At 40.2% G+C, this 24,951-nt stretch overlaps 2 long non-coding RNA genes across 2 annotated transcripts; both read left to right on the forward strand.

The window, feature by feature from the left end:
• The first annotated feature begins 811 nt into the window (after positions 1-811).
• On the forward strand, positions 812-19,372 carry LOC135514549 (uncharacterized). Its single transcript, XR_010451698.1, has 10 exons — positions 812-1,093; positions 14,481-14,657; positions 15,053-15,092; positions 15,897-15,970; positions 16,186-16,260; positions 16,439-16,580; positions 16,795-16,889; positions 17,400-17,474; positions 17,630-17,825; positions 18,137-19,372. It is a non-coding gene; the product is annotated as an uncharacterized LOC135514549 (long non-coding RNA).
• Positions 6,382-7,547, forward strand: LOC135514548 (uncharacterized). The gene is made up of 3 exons (XR_010451697.1): positions 6,382-6,716; positions 6,958-7,279; positions 7,465-7,547. It is a non-coding gene; the product is annotated as an uncharacterized LOC135514548 (long non-coding RNA).
• Positions 19,373-24,951: the final 5,579 nt, after the last annotated feature.

Below are 24,951 nucleotides of genomic sequence, written 5' to 3' on the forward strand. Positions count from 1 at the left end.
CTCTTTCACCGCATGAAGACCGTTACAATTAGATTATAGTTTTATGATTCTAATACATTTCACACAGTTATAGAGTTTCAGGGTGGAATACTTTAGTCATTACTTTAAACATACAAATGATTCTATCAATAACTCTGCAATGTTGGGTTGTATTGGAGAGATTCTCAGTCTTAAATCATTTCCCACACACAGTCTGTGCCGGTATTTAGTTTTCATGCTAGTGAGGGCCGAGAATCCGTTCTCACATAGGTACGTGGTTGCAAAGGGCATCAGTGTCTTAACAGCGTGATTTGACAAGGCAGGATACTCTGAGTGCAGCCTAATCTAGAAATCTGTCAGTGGCTTCTGATTAACTTCTTGGAACTCTAGGGGCGCAATTTCATTTTTGGATGAAAAACGTTTCCGTTTTAAACAAGATATTTTGTCACAAAAAGATGCTCGACTATGCATATAATTGCTACTGTTCGAAAGAAAACACTCTGACGTGTCCAGAAATACAAAGATCTTCTCTGTGCGTGCCCTTTAACGTGAGCTTCAGGCAAAACCAAGATGAGATGGCATCCAGGAAATGACAAGGATTTTTGAGGCTCTGTTTGTCATGATCTCCTTATATGGCTGTGAACGCAAGAGGAATGAATCAACCCTCTCTGTCGTTTCCCCAAGGTGTCTGCAGCATTGTGACGTATTTGTAGGCAGATCATTGGAAGATTGACCATAAGAGACCACATTTACCACGTGTCCGCCCGGTGTCCTGCGCCGAAATTGGTGCGCAAAAGTCACCTGCCAGTATTTTTCCAAGGAATACAGAGAGGAAAGCAAGCTTCCACGAACTGCATGTCAATGAAGAGATATGTGAAAAAACACCTTGAGGACTGATTCCAAACAACGTTTGCCATGTTTCGGTCGATATTATGTAGTTAATCCGGAAAAAGTTTTACGTTGTAGGTGACTGCATTTTCGGTTCGTTTCAGTAGCCAGGCGCAATGTAGAAAACGGAACGATTTCTCCTACACACAGACGCTTTCAGGAAACACTGCGCATTTGGCATGTGACTGAGAGTCTCCTCATTGAAAACATCAGAAGCTCTTCAAAGGTAAATGATTTTATTTATTTGGTTATCTGGCTTTTGTGAAAATGTTGCGTGCTACATGCTACACAAAATGCTATGCTAGCTTTGCATACTCTTACACAAATTAGTCCATTTCTATGGTTCAAAAGCATATTTTGAAAATCTGAGATGACAGTGTTGTTAAGAAAAGGCTAAGCTTGAGAGCAGATGCATTATTTTCATTTTATTTGCGATTTTCAGAAATCGTTAACGTTACATTATGCTAATGAGCTTCAGGCTATAACTGTATACAGGTTTTTTCATAGCCAAACGTGAACAAAACGGAGCGATTTGTCCTACACAAATAATATTTTTTTGAAAAACTGCACATTTGCTATGTAACTGAGAGTCTCCTCATTGAAAACATCCGAAGCTCTTCAAAGTTAATGATTTTATTTATTTGGTTATCTGGTTTTTGTGAAAATGTTGCGTGCTAAATGCTACTCAAAATGCTATGCTAGCTTTGCATACTCTTACACAAATTAGTCCATTTCTATGGTTCAAAAGCATATTTTGAAAATCTGAGATGACAGAGTTGTTAAGAAAAGGCTAAGCTTGAGAGCAAACGCATTATTTTAATTTTATTTGCGATTTTCAGAAATCGTTAACGTTGCGTTATGCTAATGAGCCTGAGGCTTTAGTCATCCGGGATGGGGAGTTTCAAGAGGTTAAATTCAATTTTCACAGAACCGCTTGTTGCAATTTCGATAAGGCTCTTGTTTTTGATATCAATAAGTGGACTGGAGGCAGGGCATGAAAGGGATAATGAATCCAGTTGTTTGTGTCATCCATTTCGGGAAAGTACCTGTGTAGTTCCGCACCCAACTCACTCAGGTGCTTCACTATAGCACATTTTACATTGTCCGTAGGCTTGAGTTCATTTGCACACAAAAATCATACAATGATGGAAATACCTGTGTGTTGTCCTAGCTAATGAAGACAGAGAAGAGCTCCAACTTCTTAATCATAGCCTCAATTTTGTCCTGCACATTGAATCTAATTGCAGAGAGTCCCTGTAATCCTAGATTCAGATAGTTAAGGCGAGAAAAAACATCACCCAGATAGGCCAGTCATGTCAGAAACTCATCATCATGCAAGCGGTCAGACAAGTGAATATTATGGTCAGTAAAGAGAACTTTAAGCTCGTCTCTCAATTTAAAAAAAATGTGTCAATATTTTTCCCCTTGATAACCAGCGCACTTCTGTATGTTGTAAAAGCATTACATGGTCGCTTCCCATATCATTGCATAATGCAGAAAATACACAAGAGTTCAGGGGCCTTGCTTTAACAAAGTTAACCATTTTCACTGTAGTGTCCAAAACGTCTTTCAAGCTGGCAGGCATTCCCTTGGCAGCAAGAACCTCTTGGTGGATGCTGCAGTGTACCCATGTAGAGCATAGCATTACCACTCCATGTCTCCCTGTCATGGCTTTTGATCCATCAGTACAGATACCAACATGAGCAGCAGTTACGTTCGGCTACATATGGACCGTTAGTGGAATTCCCGCAAGAGAGTAACGGTTAATGTGATTGGATGTTAATTAGTTTCTTTATTTTGTATTTTTTCTATTTAAAAAAAATGTGAATCACATTTTCATTTGGCGTACCCCCGGCAGCATTGTGCGTAGCCCTTAGACTATATATTTTGTGCATCATTCAAAGTGCATGTTTGGTTAATGAAAGTTTATTCCATGTTGTAACTGCAATGCTACTTTGGTAGTCAAATCAACGTATTAAACTTTGTGATGGAAAGGTACAACACAGCCTGTTTACTCTCAGAAGGAATTTGTGCACATTATTCATACTTCAAAATGAACTTAGACACAGACAATTCTTAGACATTTCCTTCTACATGAAATCTTTCAAACACGTCTGTATTGATAAATTATTGTGTTTTAACATTTCTTCACAACAACAATCCTTATCTTGAGTTACAATATAAGGGTTGGGAGCATTAAAGAATGATGTCTTCAGTGGCCATGATTTTATTTATCAGTTATTTTACCAGGTAAGTTCACACTCTCATTTGCAGCAATGACCTGGGGAATAGTTACAGGGGGATGAATGAGCCAACTGGGGATTATTAGGTAATAGTTTGATGGCCAGATTGGGAATTTAGCCAGGAGACCAGGGTTAACACCCCTACTCTTACAATAAGTGCCATGGGATATTTAATGACTGCAGTGAGTCAGGATACCCGTGTAACTTCCCAACCCGAAAGACAGCACCCTACACAGGGCAGTTGTCCCCAAACACTGCCCTGGGGCATTGGGATACTTTTTAGGCCAGAGGAAAGAGTACCTCCTACTGGACCTCCAACACCACTTCCAGTAGCATCTGGTCTCCCATCCAGGGACAGACCAGGACCAACCCTGCTTAGCTTCAGAAGCAAGCCAGCAGTGGTATGCAGGGTGGTATGCTGCTGGCTGCAATAACACAGCCAGTACTTCTGCTCCTGCTACTGGGTAAGAGATCAGATGGGATGAATATTCCTCTCGTGGTATTATAAACCAACCCGGTATGACTTATCTAGTTGACCATGTATTCAAAGTAGTTGGATAGTGGTTTCCTTGAGTGGACACATTAATATTTGAGTACAGTGATTGTGAAGTTGAAATGCTAGTCCTAAAGTTGATGTCAGCATCACAATCTAAACAGAGAAAGAAATTGACCATCTCCAAAATAACATCTTTCTGATGTGACATTTATCCCCCACAGCAGCCATGTCCTCACCAGTGTTTGGGACTGAGAAATCAGTACTGGAGGGAACTTCTGTGACTCTTGTCTGCAAATACCTTGGGGATGTAAAGCTTAGGGATAGGATCCTTTTTTTCTCAATTTCCACCTGACTGACGTGCCCAAAGTAAACTGCCTGTTGCTAAGGACCTGAAGCCAGGATATGCATAATAGGTAACATTGGAAAGAAAACACTTTGATGTTTTAAGAAATGTTGAAATAATGTAGGAGACAATAACACAATAGATATGGTAGTAGAACATTCAAAGAAAATTCCAACCAGACTTATTTTTTTTTGAGAGCACATGCTCTTACAATGGAAAGTATAGAGAAGAAATGAATTCTAGTTCCCAGGATGCAATTCCTATGGCTTCCCTGGGTGTCCGTAGTCTTTGTTCAAGGTTTCAGGCTTGTAACTTGAATAACGAATAAGAAATAACAGTTTTAGAACAGGCACACCAGCTTGGAAATCCGTGTTTGAATGCACCTTGTAGACAACGCTCACCTACTAAAATCGGTTTCCTATTGAACATACTTTTTTTCCGTATGAAATATAATAGTTTGATTACATTTTAGGGTATCCGAGGAATAAGTAGAAATGTATTTTGACTTGTTGAAACTAAATTTAGGGGTAGATTTTTAAATTCCTATCTCTGCATGTTGAATGAGTGGATTACTCAAATTGAATAAACTAAACAGACTTTTTGGGATATAAAGAAGGATTTTATCTCACAAAGTGGCACAACATGTTATTACTGGGACCCTTTGGATGACAAATCAGAGGAAGAGTTTCAAAAAGTGAGTGAATATTTAATCGCTATTGGTGAATTCATGAAACCCGTGCCGATTGAAAAATATTTTGATGTGGGCTGCAGTCCTCAAACAATCGCATGATATTCTTTCGCTGTAAAGCCTACTATAAATCAGACAGTGCAGTTAGATTAACATGAATTTAAGCTTTCAACCAACATAAGACACTTGTATGTACCTAAAGGTTTAATATCTATCATTTTTATGATTATTTATTTGAATTGCGCGGCCTCCAGTTTCACCGGAAGTTGTCTCGCTAGCGGGACGCCTATCCCTGAGAGATTTTAAGACAATGTTGGGGCAGAACTTTAAGTGTACTGATCCCATAATGGAAGATCAATCCAAATAAAAAATGAACGCTGAAGTTGGAACAATGAAACTCACCACTTTAAAACTACAGCCGACAGACTGTGGGAGCTACTGCTGCAGAGTCTATGTCCCTGGATGGTTCAATGATCTTAAACAATCCTACAGCGTGAGGGTAGTTAAAGGTAAGTGTTGCTCACTTCATACTATGGGTTATCAATGGGTTTTGCTCAGTGCAGATGTTACCTTACAGTAGGAAGGAACATGAAGGTTTAACATCTTCATCTCCATGTATAAATTGTTGTATAGTTGTATTGTTGTATTTCTGCATCACTATTGAGTATCAGTTTGTTCTGTCACTAACAAAGGCTGCACTACTGGTAATATTATTTTGCTGCCAAGTTGTGCTTTATCCTGTGCCCTTTCTGATGGTCAGTGTGGTGAAATCCAGTATGTCTTGGTTACAGGTTGTGAGAGGGACCTACAGGACAAATTCAATATTCTGGGAATTAATATTGTGAAATAGCCATTTACAACCGAAAATGCAAGTCAGTGGAGGCAGGAATGCACCAAAAATGACACATGTCAGTTGTTCACATTTGTTGGGGAAATGGCAGATATAATAGTCCACAGGTACATGCTCAAAAAGTATTTTTTTATGCTTGGGCAAATAAAGGCAGCAATATCATTTTTGAATCAGCACCATTCTGATAACTACTACCACATTCATTGTGATATTTATCAAACAGAAACAAATGTTTCCTGAAGGTCTCAACTGGTGATACACCCGAAGTTAGAATACTGCACCTCCAACATGCAACCTCAGGGTACTCTCTGAGACACTGCAGAGGTAAAGGCGAGTACATACAGTTAATGTATATTTGAGTTGTCATTTATTTTGTCAATTGAATATCTAGTCAATATCTAATAATTACAGAGGTAGACTTTACTAATAGGCCCTCTTAAACAGGATAACATAGACATGGATATCTACCTCTGTCATGTTGTGTTTCTGTTTATTCCATCGTCTCTGTCGAAGGTGTAACTTAGTGAAGGTCATCAATCAAGCATCAGAGCTCTTTAAAGAGGGCTTTTACAGACCAATGATGTGTAAAGTCTATATTCTGTAGTCTATAGAGCAGAATACAGTACAATCACTACTATTTATTCACTATTCGTCATTGATGCAGAGGACAAGTACATATTCATAAAACAAATTGGTTGGAGGTTTGAATGAGTTTGCAAATGTATGAATTTGCCTCTGTCACATGCTCTATGTTAATCTACTATCAAACAATATGTGTTGCCTATATTTTAGAAAAGAAACAGTGGAAGTTAAAGATGGTAATGTTTGTCACTCAACACAACAAGCAGTCTGATAAGCATTTTCCTCTGTATTTGAAACAGTCACCTACTCAGCCAGAAATTACAGCATTGTCCTTGAGAAGTTAAACTAAACCGAAGCACAAGAGTACTGCAGACAACACTACACAAACCTGTCCATCATACACACAGAAGAGGATTGGGAGGCAATTCAATCATCTTTGGGTAATTTCATCGGTGATGTGTGGATTGGGCTCCATAGGTCTGGTCCAACTGAAAAGTGGAAGTGGTCTGATGGAGAGGACTTCATGTTCTTTAACTGGGAAAAGGGTTTTGGTGTCCACGCCGTGGGTCATGACTGTGTCTTGTCTATTTCATCTCACTGGCAACCAGTCTCTTGTGCAACTCAAAGACAGTATATGTGTCAACAAGGTAAGGACTGAATCACTCACTGTCTCTTTTTATCAATGGAAAATCCAATTTGTCATTTAACAAATGGGATTGATTGATTGATTGCACAACACCTACTCAAAACCTGTATTCCTCAAGTAATCAGATCTCAAGCACTTTACTAATTAGGTTATCACCTGTAACTTCCAAGTTATTTCCTATTGTGTGAAGTCATTAACTGTCTAATGAAATCTGATGCGTAACTTTTCCCCTTCCCTCCTAGAAGTTCATCATGGTAATGGAACAACAGAGAAGATGTATGAGCTGATGCCTGGGACAAAGACGCAGCAGGATGCTCTGAAAGACTGCAGGACAAACAAAGGCAGTGAACTGGCGAGTATTTGTAACCAGAAAGAGCTGGATGTCTTTGAGGTGACTAAAGGGATCACCTGGATTGGACTAAAGCATGAGTACAAGCTATGGGAATGGTCCATTTCAGCAATGTGAACCGACCTGAGAAGGTGGAATCCGTGTACAGCTGAACTCAGACAGAAAATGGACATCAAATGATTTCTCTAATCAAAGTGCTTTCCCTTGCTATGGAGGTGAGTTCACCATTGTAAGAATGTTTTCAAACTTTTCAAACAATCTGTCATATGACTAAATTGTATATAATCTCCACAAAGTAAATCCTAGTTTACTAGGAGTACTTTGTTTTGTATCAATGATAAAAATGACAGGAAACTTCAAATGTACTTAAATGTGTATGTATTCTACTTCATTCTTACAGATGAACAAGATGTCCACCACAACACCTACCACTTTACTACCTACTACTACTAATGGACAGTCCACCACCTCACCAAATACCACTAGTAATGGACAGTCCACCACAACTCACCAAATGGACCACTCACCAACTAATGGACAGTCCAAATACCACTACTAATGGACAGTCCACCACAAACTACCACTACTAATGGACAGTCCACCACCTCACCAACTACCACTACTAATGGACAGTCCACCACCTCACCAACTACCACTACTAATGGACAGTCCACCACAACCACCAACTACCACTACTAATGGACAGTCCACCACCTCACCAACTACCACTACTAATGGACAGTCCACCACCTCACCAACTACCACTACTAATGGACAGTCCACCACCTCACCAACTACCACTACTACTGGACAGTCCACCACCTCACCAACTACAACTACTATTGGACAGTCCACCACCTCACCAACTACCACTACTAATGGACAGTCCACCACCTCACCAACGACCACTATTATTGGACAATCCACCACACCACCATCCTACAACTTCCAGTGGACAACTGACCTAATTACTTCCCACCTCCCCAGACAGGAAGCCCACACCCTCCCCCAGTAGTACACCTACTCCACTCCATCCTGGTTAGTGTCAGACATGGAGCTACATTCTGTACCAATCTGCACAATGGAATACAAGTGACAGTTGTTGGGCTTTTAATGACAGACAAGTCCTTGAGAGTGTTTGTGGTCTTGTGTTAGTGAACATGCATTAACATGTATGCCATTACATGTCAGTTTGTGTCTTTTCCATGCAGATTACCTGCACTATTTCAACGAGTCCAAGAGCTGGATCAATGCCCTGGCGTTCTGTGAAAGACATAGCTCCAACCTGGTGCACATCACCAACCAGACCGTGCAGGCTGACTTGGCCGAGCTCCTGGCCAATGTGGAGCTGCCATGTGTGGATTGGTCTAGAGCAGTCCGTCTTTGAGTGGGAGTGGAACGCCCCCTGGCTGTGGACCAGTGGTGATGTTGATAAGGTGGTGAAGTACAGTGAGTGGCACAGCTGCTTCCCCCTCAACCCCATCAATTACCACTGTGGTAAGATGGTCCGGGTTGGTAACAGAGAACTGAAGTGGCTGGATGCTTCCTGTCATCAGGAATTACCCTTCATATGTCAAGGTACATTGTTCAACTTTGGAGATTTTGTTTTGGGCTTGTTCAGAGGGGTGGAACATTCAGAAAATTGCAGATAAGCAATTATGACATAGAACTGTCATGGTTTACTGTGGAATAGAGATTTACTGTCTTGACTCATTTCAGCTCAATTCAATGTATTACTTTATGCAATGCTCTGATTATATGAGCCAAAACATAACGGCAAGGCCTGGTCATATACAATACTGTACATTGATGTCCTCTCATCCATGTCCTCTTGTATATGATGACATTTATATGATGTTTCAACAGACCTCCACTAGAGGGCTCTCCATGACAACCTATGACAGTCTGCAGACAGACACCACACTGATCTGCTAGATAGACCACCACAATCATGGTCTGTAAGGAACCTACCATTCAAATCATATCATTACACCACTATAACTACTATTATTAATAATACTATTATTACTATTACTATTACTTTTCTTATTATTATCATCTCTATTGCATGATATTACTTAATGATACCACTTAAATAGACTGACTCATTAGCATTGTTATTTGACCTATAATTTACTGTACTACTTTGATTGTTTAAAAGTAGAGTAAAAAAGGTAGAGTAAAAGTTATTAACTGAAAATGTACTATTTAACTCCTGTGTGATCTGTACTGTTTGAGAACGCTATATTTAGTTAGAATGTAATTATTGATATTTTGTACTTCCTTTCAACTTTGTTCTGAATAAACATCCATTTAGCATTTGATCAGTGTGGAATTTCCTTCTTCATAGAAATTACATTGAGTGATGAATCAAAAGCAATTAATTAATTATTTTTGCAACTACACAATCAGTTAAGAACAAATTCTAATTTACAATGACGCCTAGGAACAGTGGGTTAACTGCCTTGTTCAAGGGCAGAACAACAGATTTTTACCTTGTCAGCTCAAGGATAATATCAATCAACCTTTCGGTTACTGGCCAGCCGCTCTAACCACTAGGCTACCTGCCACCCCGAATAATCTAACCCTATGATTTAAGTGGTCTAGTCTAAATCGACTTTATCAATATTTTCAGCAGTACTGAAGGAGCCCATCTCAACTGTCAACGACAATGAACCTGACATCTTAGAAAACATATTTTGACCTAGTACTGTCTTTTGATTTTCAGGGGGGCGAGATGTCCCTATTGAATAAGGCTCAACCCACATCCCAGAAACCCCCTCTCTACAGTTGGCTACTATCTGCATTGCTTGCTCTTTCCTACCTTTAACTCCTTACCTACATGGCTCTACATGGCAGCCTGGACAGTCTGTAGACACTCAGGGTCTGAAAAGGGCCTGCATTTCAATGAATTATATTATTAAACCTCTATTACTATTATTACTATTACTTATTATCAACTCTATTAGATGATATTACTTAATGATACTATATTTACATGTACTGACTCATAAGCATGGTTATTTTACCTATCATTTACTGTAATACTTTGATTGTTTAAAAACAGAGTAAAGAAAGGTAAAGTAAAAGGTATTAACTGAAAATATAGTATTTAAGTCCTGTGTAATTATGTAATTATTCATCTATGTTCTGGGCTCCCGAGTGGCGCAGCAGTCTAAGGCACTGCTTCACTGGTTGCATCACTGCCTGGTATGACAACTGCTTGGCCTCCGACCGCAAGGCACTACAGAGGGCCAAGCTTCCTGCCATCCAGGACCTCTATACCAGGGGGTGTCAGAAGAAGGCCCTAAAAATTGTCAAAGACTCCAGCCACCCTAGTCTTAGACTATTCTCTCTGCTACCACACGGCAAGCGGTACCAGAGCGTCAAGTCTAGGTCCAAGAGGCTTCTAAAACAGCTTCTACCCCCAAGCCATAAGACTCCTCAATATCTAGTCAAATGGCTACCCAGAGTATTTGTATTGCATCCCCCCTGCCCCCCTCTCCCCCTCTTTACACCACTGCTACTCTCTGTTGTCATCTATGTAGTCACTTTCATAACTCTACATGTACATACGACCTCAACTAACTGGTGCCCCCGCATATTGACTCTGTATCGGTACCCCCCTGTATATTACATTTACATTTAAGTCATTTAGCAGACACTCTTATCCAGAGCGACTTACAAATTGGTATATGGTCTCGCTATTCTTATTTTACTGCTGCTCTTTATTTACTTGTTACTTTTATCTCTTATTCTTATCCATATTTTTTGAAGCTGTATTGTTGGTTAGGGGCTCGTAAGTAAGCATTTCACTGTAAGGTCTACAGCTGTTGTATTCGGCGCATGTGACTAATAACATTTGATTTGATTTGATCTCAGTTCTAGAGGTGTCATTACAGACATCTTGGTTTGTATCCAGGCTGTATCACAACCGGCCGTGATTGGGGGTCCCATATGGCGGCACAGAATTGGCCCGGCATCGTCCGACTTTTGCCGGTGTAGGCCGTCATTATAAATAAGAATTTGTTCTTAACTGACTTGTCTAGTTAAATAAAGGTTAAATAAATAAAATTAATAATAAATGGTGATCCAGCCGGGAGGAGTGGTGCCAAGGCTGCACACCAGGGCTCCAGTGCTCCTCCACAGCCTGGTCCATCCGGTGCCTCCTCCAAGCACCAAGCCTCCTGTAGGTCTCCCCAGCCTGGTGGGTCCTGTGGCAGCCCCACGCACCAGGCTGTCTCTCCGTCTCCTCCCCCAGGTATGCCCGTCTGTCCTGAGCCGCCCATCTGTCCTGAGCTGCCAGAGCCGCCCGTCTGTCCTGAGCCGCCAGAGCCGGCCGTCTGTCCTGAGCCGCCAGAGCCGGCCGTCTGTCCTGAGCCGCCAGAGCCGGCCGTCTGTCCTGAGCCGCCAGTCTGGTGGCCGTCTGTCCTGAGCCGCCAGAGCCGCCCGTCTGTCCTGAGCCGCGTCTGTCCTGAGCTGCCCGTCTATCCTGAGCCGCCCGTCTGTCCTGAGCCAGAGCCGCCCGTCTGTCCTGAGCTGCCAGAGCCGCCCGTCTGTCCTGAGCTGCCAGAGCCACCCGTCTGTCCTGAGCTGCCCGTCTGTCCTGAGCCGCCCGTCTGTCCTGCCAGTCTGTCCTGAGCCGCCCGTCTGTCCTGAGCTGCCAGAGCCGCCCGTCTGTCCTGAGCCGCCAGTCTGTCCTGAGCTGCCAGAGCCGCCCGTCTGTCCTGAGCCGCCAGTCTGTCCTGAGCTGCCAGAGCCGCCATCTGTCCTGAGCTGCCAGAGCTGCCCGTCTGTCCTGAGCCGCCCGTCTGTCCTGAGCCGCCCTTCACTCCGGGGCTGCCGGAATCGCCCTGCACTCCGGAGCTGCCGGAATCACCCTGCACTCAGGAGCTGCCGGAATCGGCCTGCACTCCGGAGCTCCCGGAATCGCCCTGCACTCCGGAGCTGCCGAAGTCTCCCGCCTGTCCGGTGCTGCCGGAATCTCCCGTCCATTCGGAACCCACGGCAAGGGTCCCCAATCCGAGGTCGGCACTCCCAAGGCGCCACTTAAGTGGGCAGAGACTATGGTGGAGTGGGGTCCACATCCCGCGCCAGAGCCGCCACCACGGACAGGGGGGAGGACTGTCACGTTCTGACCTTAGTTCCTTTATTATGTCTTTGTGTTCGTTTGGTCAGGGCGTGAGTTGGGGTGGGTAGTCTATGTTCTTTTTTCTATATTTTTGTTTTTGGCCTGGTATGGTTTTCAATCAGAGGCAGGTGTCGTTCGTTGTCTCTGATTGAGAATCATACTTAGGTAGCCTATTTTCCCCATTTTAGTTGTGGGTGATTATTTTCTGTTTAGTGTTTTCTGCACCTTGCAGGACCGTTTCGTTTTTTTTCACGTTGTTATTTTGTATTTCAGTGTTCAGTAATAAAACATCATGAACACATACCACGCTGCGCATTGGTCCGATATTTCATACTCGTCGTCAGGCGACGAAGACAACCGTTACAGTGAGGCTAGATTTAGATTTGACTATATTTTACTAATGCAACATACAATTTAATCTAGATGTTTTGTTGGTATTTGAACGTATTGTGATAAAAAAGCTTGTTGGGCAATTTGATTAGTGAAGAGGAGTGGATTTTTAAGTTTGTAGTTAAAACATGTATAGTGACAGTGAAGGATTGTCAGAGTGTAAAAGTCTTCATAATGATGTTACAAACTCACTCATGGATGTAACTGTCGACATTCTGACATAAAATACGTTTGATTAGTGACATCAGTATTATCACTTTCACCCTCCAGCAAGAATGGGGAGATGGGGACACAAATCACAACAATGTAGAATTGCGTGCCCACTTCCAGGTTGCATGGTTCAGAGAACTCTAAAGAAGGAGACAGACAAACTCTTGTAGGTGTAACAGAATCCATGTTACTATTACAGTCATAAACACTGACTCATGGATAGCAGGGGAGAGGTGTGGGGTTTTTGCCCTTATTCATGTAGTTGATGGCTGTTATACATGAATCAGTTAGTGAAGATTCAAAAGATTTGACACCCTACATTTCTTGAATGATGTGGTCATTTAGCATTTATCCAAATTGACAAAAAGACAGGGAAGTAAAACCATATACTAACTACTTGTAACACTAAACTCCAACTAAGTAAGCTATCAAGAACTGTGGGCTTTGGAAAATACAGAATTACACAGCACTTTGTTAACACAATTGGGTATTAGGCTGCCATAGCCCTGCAGGTACCACAAATAAAACAGGACTTAATATACAATCACTGGAAGGTCTATGATACTCATGTACTCAAAGAGCATGTTTCTAGCGATTGGCATAGACAGGGGTAATTGTAATTATACTGCAGTATGCTATGCAGTATGCTCTTATTGTAGCATGTACAGGTTACTGCGGTCTAATTTTGATCAACTGACCTCTGATCTTGAACTGATTGGTCTGGCTAGGGCCCCAGTGCTTTCCCTCACCTAGACGCTCTGAACACTGAGGTGTGCGTTATTATTGTAATGTAATATGTGGTTATCATACTGTTTAATATGTGTGTCCATGGCCTTAAAAGGCAAATGGCAATGGCCATGCATGCTTGATATGTTATTTAAAGTCACTAAAGGAAACCTAACCTAGTCAAGAGGGCCCCAAAAATAGTATACCTCTTCCAGAAAGACAGATTTAGGATTAATACCATTACAGGGGAAGAACTGACATGAACATTTTCTACTGAGATTTACCCAGATTTACCCATCAAGCGCAAAGTCTTGATTTCCCAATCAAATGAAGAGCAGAACATATCAGGTTATCTGAACTGAGTGGACAAATTATTAGGAACACCTTCCTAATATTGAGTTGCAGTTCTTGACACACAAACTGGTGTGCCTGGCACCTATTACCGTACCCTTTTGAAAGACAATTAAATATTTTGTCTTGCCCATTCACCCTTTGAATGGCAGGCACACAATCCATGTCTCAACTGTCTCAATGCTTAAAAATCATTCTGTAACCTGTCTCCTCCACTTTATCGACACTGATTGAAGTGGATTTACAAGTGACGTCAATAAGGGATTTACACCTGGATTTACCTGGTCAGTCTATGTCATGGAAACAGCAGGTGTTCCTAATGTTTTGTGCCCTCGGTGTATATCTCCTTGGGGATTGGAACTCTTGTCTTGGCCATATGCCAACCAAAAATAAATTGTTATCTTCGTGTAAATGTTGGAATTTTTCAAATGTTTTGGCTCCTACCAGAACTTAAAAATTATATAAAGTGACACTAAAAATAAAAAAGAAATCTATTACAGACAACATATTTATTAAATACAATGTACATAAGTGGAGTCTCCCTTTTAGGTCATTTGATTTACAATATAGGGACATTAACACAGTCTTGGTGGGTCCACTCTTTCTAGAAGGATCTTTCAGCAAGACAACAAGGGAGGAGGCTTGATGATGTTGACTGACACAAGGGTGTGTTAAAAGGAGGAGGAGAGCAGATCCTCTTCATAAACACTCCAGCTACAGTACTTCTCCACCTGTCTGCTCATCAAAACCAAACAAGCCTTGCAGAGAGAGGAGGAGCCATAGAGGTATGTTTCATTTTACGTTAACTAATGGGATATTACAAGCCCTTTCTCACTATAACATCTCACATCATGACCGATATTTTGGTGTCAAAAAGCATTCTTTTAAAGTTGTTATCTAGTAAATATGCCTCGGTTGGATCACAGTGACTCTCATAATGGAATATTTATCAAGCAGAGAGTAAGTCAGAAAATGTGTTGTTTAAAAATAATTATGTAATGGCATGTAATACTGCAACAGCATGCCAGCTATAATTTTATCATATCACTTAACTTGATCAATGACATACGGTACTGTTTGTTTCTAATCTATATAGCTCAAGTTTAAAAAAAGGGATTCTGTCCGCAAAATGTATTGTTTTACTTAAATAGTTAACAGAGCATTAATTTATGATCCCTAGTGTAACGGCTGTTGGAAGGAGAGGACCAAGATGCAGCGTGGTAAGTGTCCATGTTAGATTTATTTGATAACTGAACACTGAAACACAAAGTAAACAAAAGAACAACCGAAACAGTCCTGTCTGGTAGAGACACAGAGACAGAAAACAACTACCCACAACTCAAGTGGGAAAAACAGGCTGCCTAACTTTGGTTCCCAATCAGAGACAACGATTGCCAGCTGCCTCTGACTGGGAACCATACCAGGCCAAACACATAGAAATAGAAAACATAGAACACAAAACATAGAATGCCCACCCCAACTCACGCCCTGACCAAACTAAAACAGAGAAATACAAAAGGAACTAAGGTCAGGATGTGACACCTAGCCAGCTTGGGTGGAATTGAACTCATATATCAGGGGGGTCAGCACTTAGTCCTACATACAATTTGGCTCACACAGTCTGCAGCTAAACCCACTACAATGACACACAAGATTGTGTGTCACTTTGTCAAATATTGGCATTAATAGATTGATGCCTCATGACAGAATACTTTTTTCCAAAAGATTCAGAGGTAATATTTGAGCAAAACAGACGTTTTCGTCACTTTAGTCACTCTTTCCCTGTCAAATTAGTCAGAGTATCATACTCTATTTGCCGAGTTAAATCCACTGGCTATTTTACATACTGTAGTTTTTACATTCATCTCGTTCATCCAGAAACAAATCAGCTGCTCAATGTTCAGGCTGTCACGAGAGACTTCTCTTCCATAACAGTTTGCATTCGGCATCTCTTTTCTCTATCACAAAATCCTTATTTATCATCTTGTTTCTTTTACATATTTATGAAATATTTTCTAATACAGACAAACACCTTGAGGACCCTTCTGCATCTTTTCAGTGGCTATGTGGCTCCCAACAGTGTAGGCAGTGTTTCTGGGTAAGAATTGTCTTCCTTTTTCTCCAACATCTTTAAACTAAAAACATCAGCTAGAACATGTACACTGACCACAGTATGCTGATATAGTTACCTTATTTATGTTTTTAGATCTCACTATCTATGTAGATGTAAAACATGTGTAACAGATACATACACATTACGTTTTGTGATCTTTCTTGTTAAATTTACAGTGTGGGAATGTTTTCTTTGCCCAGGTGCAGCCCCTGACCTCTTCTTCAGCCAGCAGTCCTTGGATGAGTCCTTCAGTGACACAAGAGCAGTTGAACCATGTGAGTGTACATGCTAATATGCTTTATAAGATAAGACATATCTTTCATGGTTTAGCGTAAATCAATCTAAAATTGTGATATTGAGCATGGACAAAGCCATTTCTGTCACTTTTGTGGTAGTCTTTTTAATAATTTACTTGTAATCTAATTGAACACCTAATTTGCCCCTATTCAACAGCTCACTGCTCACAGGGATTCATGGTTGACAAATACTTTAGTGGGAACAACATTCTGATGGCATATGAACGGGACCACCATCATTGCCAGCTTGCCTGTACTCAGAACCCTGGGTGTTCCTACTTCAGCTACGTGGTTAAAGAGTAATCTATTTGAGTTGCCTGTTTGGGTGGTGGTCGCACCACTTCTTTCTGTAAATAGTTGAAGGCTAGAGAAATGTCACCTCTCTCGTGGACTGACTATGCATGAGATCAAAATGATACAGTATTTGTTTACAATTATCGATTACATTTTTTTTAATGTAAAATAGAAATGACATAGGAAGTGCATCAGTATTGTCTTTTACTTTCAAAACAGATTCTACTGCTTTCAAAAGTATTCCTTTGGTCAACCAACTTTGACAAACAATCCAGGAATCATATCTGGCTACACTAGGAAGGGCTGCAGTGAAGGTATGGACCAATATAACAAATTGTACACATATTACTTACAATTGTTTAACATGTTTTCAGCATTCACATTGTCAAGGAGTTGTAAATGAGCTTTTTAGTTTTTGGGTTGCCTGTTTGGGTGGTGGTCACACCACTTGTTTTGGTAAATAGTTGATGGATGGGGCTAGAGAAATATCACTGCTCTTAAAGGCAGAGCTATGGATTCAAGGACTGACTATCCATGAGACACAATTGTGTCAAATGGTCTGGATGTCCTTTGGGTGGTGGACCATTCTTGAAACACACAGGAAACTGTTGAGCTTGAAAAACCGAGCAAGGATGTAGCTCTTGACACAATCAAACAGATGTACCTGGCACCTACTACCATACCCTGTTCAAAGGCACTTAAATATTTTGTCTTGACCATTCACCCTTTAAACGGCACACATGCGCAATCCATGTCTCAATTGTCTCAAGGCTTAAAAATCCTTATTTTACCTGTCTCCTCCCCTTCATCTACACTGATTTAAGTGTATTTAACAGGTGACATCAATAAGGGATCATATCTTTCACCTGGATTCACCTGATCAGTCTCTCATGGAAAAGGTAACTAATGTTTTGTATATTCAGTGTATTTCAACTATCCTTCCTCCAAATGACCATTCTATGGATTATATTTAGTGAAAATCCAAATGAGTTCTGAACTTTTTTGGTTCTAGATTCATAAGGAATCACCCCTGTGCTTTGTCTGTCCACACAAGCCCAGCAGTTGAGATACCAGTGTTTACTCTGGGTAGTGAGGGGAGGAGCCACCATCTTCAATGCTGAGGACCAAATAGCAGCTCTGAGAACAGTGTCAGCACAGAGCCTCACTGACGCTGTCTGGGTCCACTGCCAATACTGGGCTATTTGAATACACCAAATGCAAAGTGTGTTGTTCAGGGACGAAGTGCAAAGGTATGGGTTTTGAGAGATTGCACAAGTTCATGGCACTTTGTGTGCCAGAAAATTTAGTTGATTTTGCATCCATTCTCTCCCTTGTCTGATTTTTGTAAACTAAATTTTTGTAAACTACTACTACAAAGTAATGAAAGCACTTTACTTGAAGAGGATTAGTAATTCTTAACACCTTGGTACAGTACATTTCATATAATGTCATCCTTATCAGTTACAGTATCCTTTGACAACCGTCTAGATACATGTATTTAACATTAATGTCCGTGTCTTTCAGGACATTTTTAAGACAATTGTGTATCTTCTGTCCTTAGGCACACAATCAAACTCAGAGCTTAAATGTTACATGGGTCCAGGTTCATTGACATGGGAACGGGCACAGACTGTTTGCCGAGACAAGGGAGATGACTTAGAGAGCATCCTCACCCAAGAGGATTACACAACATTCCAAAGCATAACAGAAACACAGCAGTATGATGTGGATTGGACTCTACTGGAAGACTTCTACCAGAATATAGCACTGGTCCAATGGGGACCTCTTCCCATACTGTGTGTCTGAGCCTCAACTGGGTGCTAGTAACTGCTGCTCCCTGACCCGTCAGGGCCATGGACAGACTGAACACGCCTCCCTGGACAAGATAGACTGCTCTCTGAAGAGTTTCTTTCCACTTTTATTGAATAGAGAGAGGAAAAGACAGGCAGAGGTTGTGTCAAAGGGCACTAGACTGGATTCAAACCTATTCTGACACTATAGACATGTGTTACAGAGGCTGTGGCATTACCACTAGACCATACAGACCACAAGATTGATATCTTATTGGGGTTATTGTGGGTAAGACAGGGACAGCATTTTAGCCCCAATAGTGTCCCATTGCAGCAAGAACATGTCGGACACAGAGATGGTACAGTTAGCCTTCTCCAGCCACATTTCTCTCCCCACCTTCCAAATAAACAGTGCCTTCCGAAAGTAATCAGACCCGTTTTCTTTTTCCACATTTTGTTAGGTTACAGCCTTATTCTAAAATTGATTATTTGTTTTTTCCCCCTCATCAATGGCCACACAATACCCCATAATGACAAAGAAAAAACAGGATTATATAAATGTTAGCAAATGCATAAGAAAAACTGAAATATCACATTTACATAAGTATTCGCACCTTTACTCAGTACTTTGTTGATGTACCTTTGGCAGCAATTACAGCCTCAAGTCTTCTTGGGTTTGACGCTGCAAGCTTGGCACACCTGTATTTCGGGAGTTTCTCCCATTCTTCTCTGCAGATCCTCTCAAGCTCTGTCAGATTGGATGGGGAGCGTGGCTGCACAGCTATTATCAGGTCTTTCCAGAGATGTTCGATCAGATTCAAGTCCGGGCTCTGGCTGAGCCACTCAAGAACATTCAGATACTTTTTTAAAAGGGGTGGATCAGCTTAATATTGCGGAAAGAATATTGGTTCCATCAATGTAATTGTCTGCATCATTTCCAATCCCCCATATATTTTTGGGTAAATATATATATATCCATACATGCATGCATACATATACACATATATACATACCTATATAGACATACATACTTTTTAAAAGAATATACCTTTATTATTATTCCCCGCAAACCCTACCACCGATCCCCCAATTGGAGTAAACTAATAAACACTTTGGCTTTTACCTTCAATTAATACATCTTATACACATTTTACAGGCAGTCTATTTTACAATAGTTGATTTTAGTTCTTCCTCTATTTCTGATGTCCATCCAGTTTGATTGTAACTGTGCTATTTCACAAAAGTTCTGAACCTATATACATTTTACAGACCCCGTATGATTTACATGTTGTATCTTGCTATTAGTCCCACCCTTCAGCTCCATTCAACCTCTACCATCGATCACTCAACATCAGTCATTTTGGATTTCTATTTGCCATATATTTTTCAACTGTGCTATGATGCTCCACAAACAAATTGAAGCGTTCTATTCTCATAGCTTCTACAGATTGTAAATTAAAAATAAACATTTTTGCTAAAATGATTATTATATTATTGACTGATTGACTATGGCTTTTCAAATCACCCAGTATTGCTATCTGCAGCGTTAGTTCTAGGCAAATGTTGCAATTCTTCAGCCATTCCTGGACCTGTGACCAAAAACGAGCTACATATGGACAATACCAAAATAAATGATCTAATGACTCTGCCTCCTTACAGCAGAATCTGCAGAGCTGGGAAGATTGTATCCCCCATATATATAACATTCTATTAGTTGCAAGAATTTTGTATAGTAATTTAAATTGAAAAATGTGAAGTTTTGCATCCGGCGTTGTTTTGCGTATCAATTCATAAACCATGTGCCATGGAATGGGTACATCGAAAATCTCTTCCAAACTATTTTGCAATATATATGGCACAGCTGTCAGTTTTTTGATCCTTAAATGAAATTGGTATATGTTTTTATTTATCACATTTTTCTTTAACCATTCATGCTCTTTATTAAAGGGCCGATGTACAAGTTCCTTACTTTTTCCCCCTTCTATACTTGCCTCTTCCATTTTTGTGGTAATGCTTGCCCTGGAAACGAACCTGGTGACCCAGCAGTTGCAAGGAGAGAGAGTGCTGACTGGAATGAGATAATGGATTATTATTGGTTGTAATTTTGGGTAGAGCAGACATTTCCATATGTCTGTGTTAGCTGCATGTGTGACATAACTCCACCTGTCCTATTTATGATATCATTCACAAAAATTATACCGTTTTTAAACAATTCTTCGAAAAATACATTTTTTTATCAATTAGTATATTTGAATTTAACCACAATATTTGTTTTATTATTTGTTCTGTCTTTTCAGGTGGATTAAATTGGAATTGCAACCAACTTCCTAAGGCTTGTTTAAAAAATAAAGATATTTTGGCGATTATTTCCTTTTCAAACAATTGAAAGTGGGCCGGTGTAATCTGAATAAAGGGAAAAAGGCCCTTCTTGAACATAGGATGAGACATTTGTAACAATTTACTAGAGAACCAGTTTGGATTTAAGTATACGTTTTGTATGACTGATGCCTTTAGTGAGAGGTCTAATGCTTTAATATTTAATCATTTCTGTCCTCCGAATTCATATTCGTTATTTAAATATGCCCTTTAATTTTATCTGGCTTGTCGTTCCAAATAAAATTTTACATTTTATGTTCTTATAATTTAAAAAGCAGGTCACTAGGTGTAAGCATATAGGTAAACTGTGATATGACTAAAGAATTAATCAGGGTGATTTTTCCACAAATAGACAGGTATTTTCCTTTCCATGGTAGCAAGATTTTATCTATTTTTGCTAACTTTCTATAAAAATGTATTGGAGTGAGATCATTTCTTTCTTTTGGGATTTGTATACTGAGTATGTCCACATCTCCGTCAGACCATTTTATTGGTAAACTACATGTAAAATGTCAAATGTGCATTTTTTTAGTGATCCAATACGTAATATTACCAATACCCATTTAATTTTGGGGCAGCAGGGTAGCCTAGTGGTTAGAGCATTGGACTAGTAATTGAAAGGTTGCAATTTCAAATCCCCGAGCTGTATTCGGCCCCCTTGAACTTTGCGACCTTTTGCCACATTTCAGGCTTCAAACATAAAGATATAAAACTGTATTTTTTTGTAAAGAATGTTGCAACAGACATCTTTGCAGTTTTGGAATGTGTTTTCTATCAAACTGTCAATTATATAAGTCGAGCATCTTTTTGACAAAAACTTGAAAAAGTGGGACACAATCATGAAGTGGAAAGACATTTACACCTTGGATATTTCATATAAACTCCGGTTGTCTTTATTTTTTAACATTTGAAAAACTGAAAAATTGGGTGTGCAAAATTATTCAGCCCCTTTACTTTCAGTGCAGCAAACTCTCTCCAGAAGTTGGATGGAGCCAAATACAGGACCATTCTGGAAAAAACCTGATGGAGTCTGCATCAAAGAACAAGGAACACACCACCTGAGACAAAAGAATTGGGACGCAAAGATAATATTGAAATTGTCTTCCAACAAGACAATGATCCAAAATATAAAGCAAAATCTACAATGGAATGGTTCAAAAATAAACATATCCAGGTGTTAGAATGGCCAAGTCAAAGTCCAGACCTGAATCCAATCGAGAATCTGTGGAAAGAACTGAAAACTGCTGTTCACAAATGCTCTCCATCCAACCTCACTGAGCCCGAGCTGTTTTGCAAGGAGGAATGGGAAAGAATTTCAGTCTCTCGATGTGCAAAACTGATAGAGACATACCCCAAGCTACTTACAGCTGTAATCGCAGCAAAAGGTGGCGCTACAAAGTATTAACTTAAGGGGGCTGAATAATTTTGCACGCTCAATTTTTCATGTTTTTGATTTGTTAAAAAAGTTTGAAAAATCCAATAAATGTCGTTCCACTTCATGATTGTGTCCCACCTGTTGTTGATTCTTCATAAAAAATACAGTTTTATATCTTTATGTTTGAAGCCTGAAATGTGGCAAAAGGTCACAAAGTTCAAGGGGGCCGAATACTTTCGCAAGGCACTGTATATAGGAGTGGTTAAAACATGCCAATAATGGTCCTTTGAGCATATCAAAAAAGGTTTTGTATACTTCCACTGGTATGCCATCCAGCCCTGGAGTTTTCCCATCCTTAAATGCCCCAATTGCATCAAGCAGTTCCTCCTCTGTAATTTGGCCTTCACATAGTCTTTCTGTACAGATGTTAATTTTACATTATTATTAGGGAAAAAATCCATACAATTTATTTTCAGTTAGTGGAGATGGAGGAGCCTGAAACGAAAACATATTGTAACGGCAGATTTTCCTTCAGCTGAAGAGGAGTAAGGATTGGACCAAGATGCGGCGTGGTAAGTGTTAATGTCGTTTATTTTAAAAACATAAACTGAACACTAAGAATACAAAACAATAACGAATACGTGAATTAACCAAACCGAAACAGTACCGTGTGGCGAACAAACACAGACACAGAAACAAACACCCACAATTTCCTAATTGAGATGTTTTCACAAAACAGTTGAACTTGAAAGCCCTGAAGAAAGTACACACTTTGTGTCAGTTATGAAAATGACCCTCCTTATGTTTAGTCTGTTCTTTAGATTCCCTTGTACAGTGTGTTGTTAGGTTTTGACAGTATGGAAAGGAAGTAAGGTGTTCATGAACTAATTCCAGTGAGAGTCTTTGTACTGTTGTGTTTGTTTTCTAAGGTCACTGTTGGTCTGGATGAAGAGGACCAGCCATGATGATGCAACAGGAGAGGGATGGAAGGTCCAAGAAAACCATATGATATTATATACTGTAACGGTTTTCATGCGGTGAAAGAGAGTCGGATCAAAATGCAGCGTGTAGATTGCGATCCATGTTTAATGAACAAAACGTAACACGAATTTAAATACAAACACTACAAAACAAAGAACGTAACGAAAACCGAAACAGCCTATACTAGTGTAAACTGCCACAGGAACAAGGACACTAAGGACAATCACCCACGAAACACACAAAGAATATGGCTGCCTAAATATGGTTCCCAATCAGAGACAACGATAAACACCTGCCTCTGATTGAGAACCACTTCAGACAGCCATAGACTTAACTAGAACACCTCACTAAGCTACAAACCCAATACCAACACACCACATTCAAAAACCCATGCCACACCCTGGCCTGACCAAATAAATGAAGATAAACACAAAATACCTCGACCAGGTCGTGACATATTCCTTATAATACAATATTATTTTAGTTAATGTTATTCAAGTTATGATAGTTTCATGTGTATAAAGTAAATGTATATTAGGATAGTTTTAAACTCTACAATGTTTTACTAATGTAACATCAAATTATAATCTAAGATTTTTGTAGGTGTATGAATGTAATGGAAAACAATAATGTGTGTAGTACAGGACAATGTGATTAGTGAAGAGAAAAGGAATAAAAAGGAAATGTGTGATTTTTCATGTTTGTAGTTAAAACATGTACAGTAACATGTTTTAGTGAGGGATTTGCAGAGTGTAGAATTCTTCATAACGAGAAATATTTCTTACACACTTTTCATTCATTCTTTGATGTGAATACAATATCAAATTGCATTTCTTGAACGAAGATGGCCTCCTGGTCAGACTCTATAAAGATGGCTGCCGAGCACACCGAACATTATTTGGTATGGTAGGCATCAGAGGACTTTCATCCAGTATGAGTTCATGACAAAAACATACTTTTGCCAGTTCGCTATGAATGTGTTTTGCCCTCTGTGCTAAGATGGTTTTTGGTGCCACAATGAATTGGATTCTTGTCCACCTCACTCTCTAGCCTGATCCCAATTGGCTGTTAGCATCCAACAAGAAGTAGTCTTTTGTCTTGGTACACTACAACTCTACTCTAACCTGGTCTTACAAGCCACTTCATCAGTTTATTTCATTCACACTCACTTATGGATGTTACTGTGGACATTCTTAAATAAAAGGTTTGATTAGTGACAACCGTATTACCATTAGTTTCACCCTCTTGCATGAATGGTGAGATGGAGGCACAAATCGAAACAATGTAGAACTATGTGCCCACATCATGGTGGTATGGTTCAGAGAACTGTAAAGATGGAGACTGTTGTAACATCATTATAATAATTAGGTGGGTGCGTGCGATTGTCCTATTTCATACATGAATTGGAAATATGCTGTTTTTGCATATCCCACTCCCCTTGAGACACCCTCAGAGAGTGGGGTCACAGCCGGAGATCAGCCATTATTGACAGCGACCTTGGTGTGCAATTAGGGTTAAGTATCTTGCTCAAGGGCACATTGACCGATTTTCACCAAGTTGGATTGGGGATTCAAAACAGCAACCTTTCCGTTACTGGCCCAACCCTCTTAACCACTAGTATACCTGCCGTTATGGGTGACCGTATGACAGATATGCATGTCATGAACCTAAGATTTAGATATTATAATTTTCCCTGGTGTGATGGTTTGTTGACTGTGCCAGCTATTACAGTCATAAACACTGGCTCATGGATAGCAGGGGAGAGGTGTGGGGTTCTTGCCCTTATTTATGTAGTTGATGGCTGTTATACATGAATCACCTTGATAAACCAAGTCATCATGTTGGCCTAGTTAT

Source organism: Oncorhynchus masou, chromosome 26 (genome assembly GCF_036934945.1).
Source record: "Oncorhynchus masou masou isolate Uvic2021 chromosome 26, UVic_Omas_1.1, whole genome shotgun sequence".
Taxonomy (NCBI): Eukaryota; Metazoa; Chordata; class Actinopteri; order Salmoniformes; family Salmonidae; genus Oncorhynchus; species Oncorhynchus masou.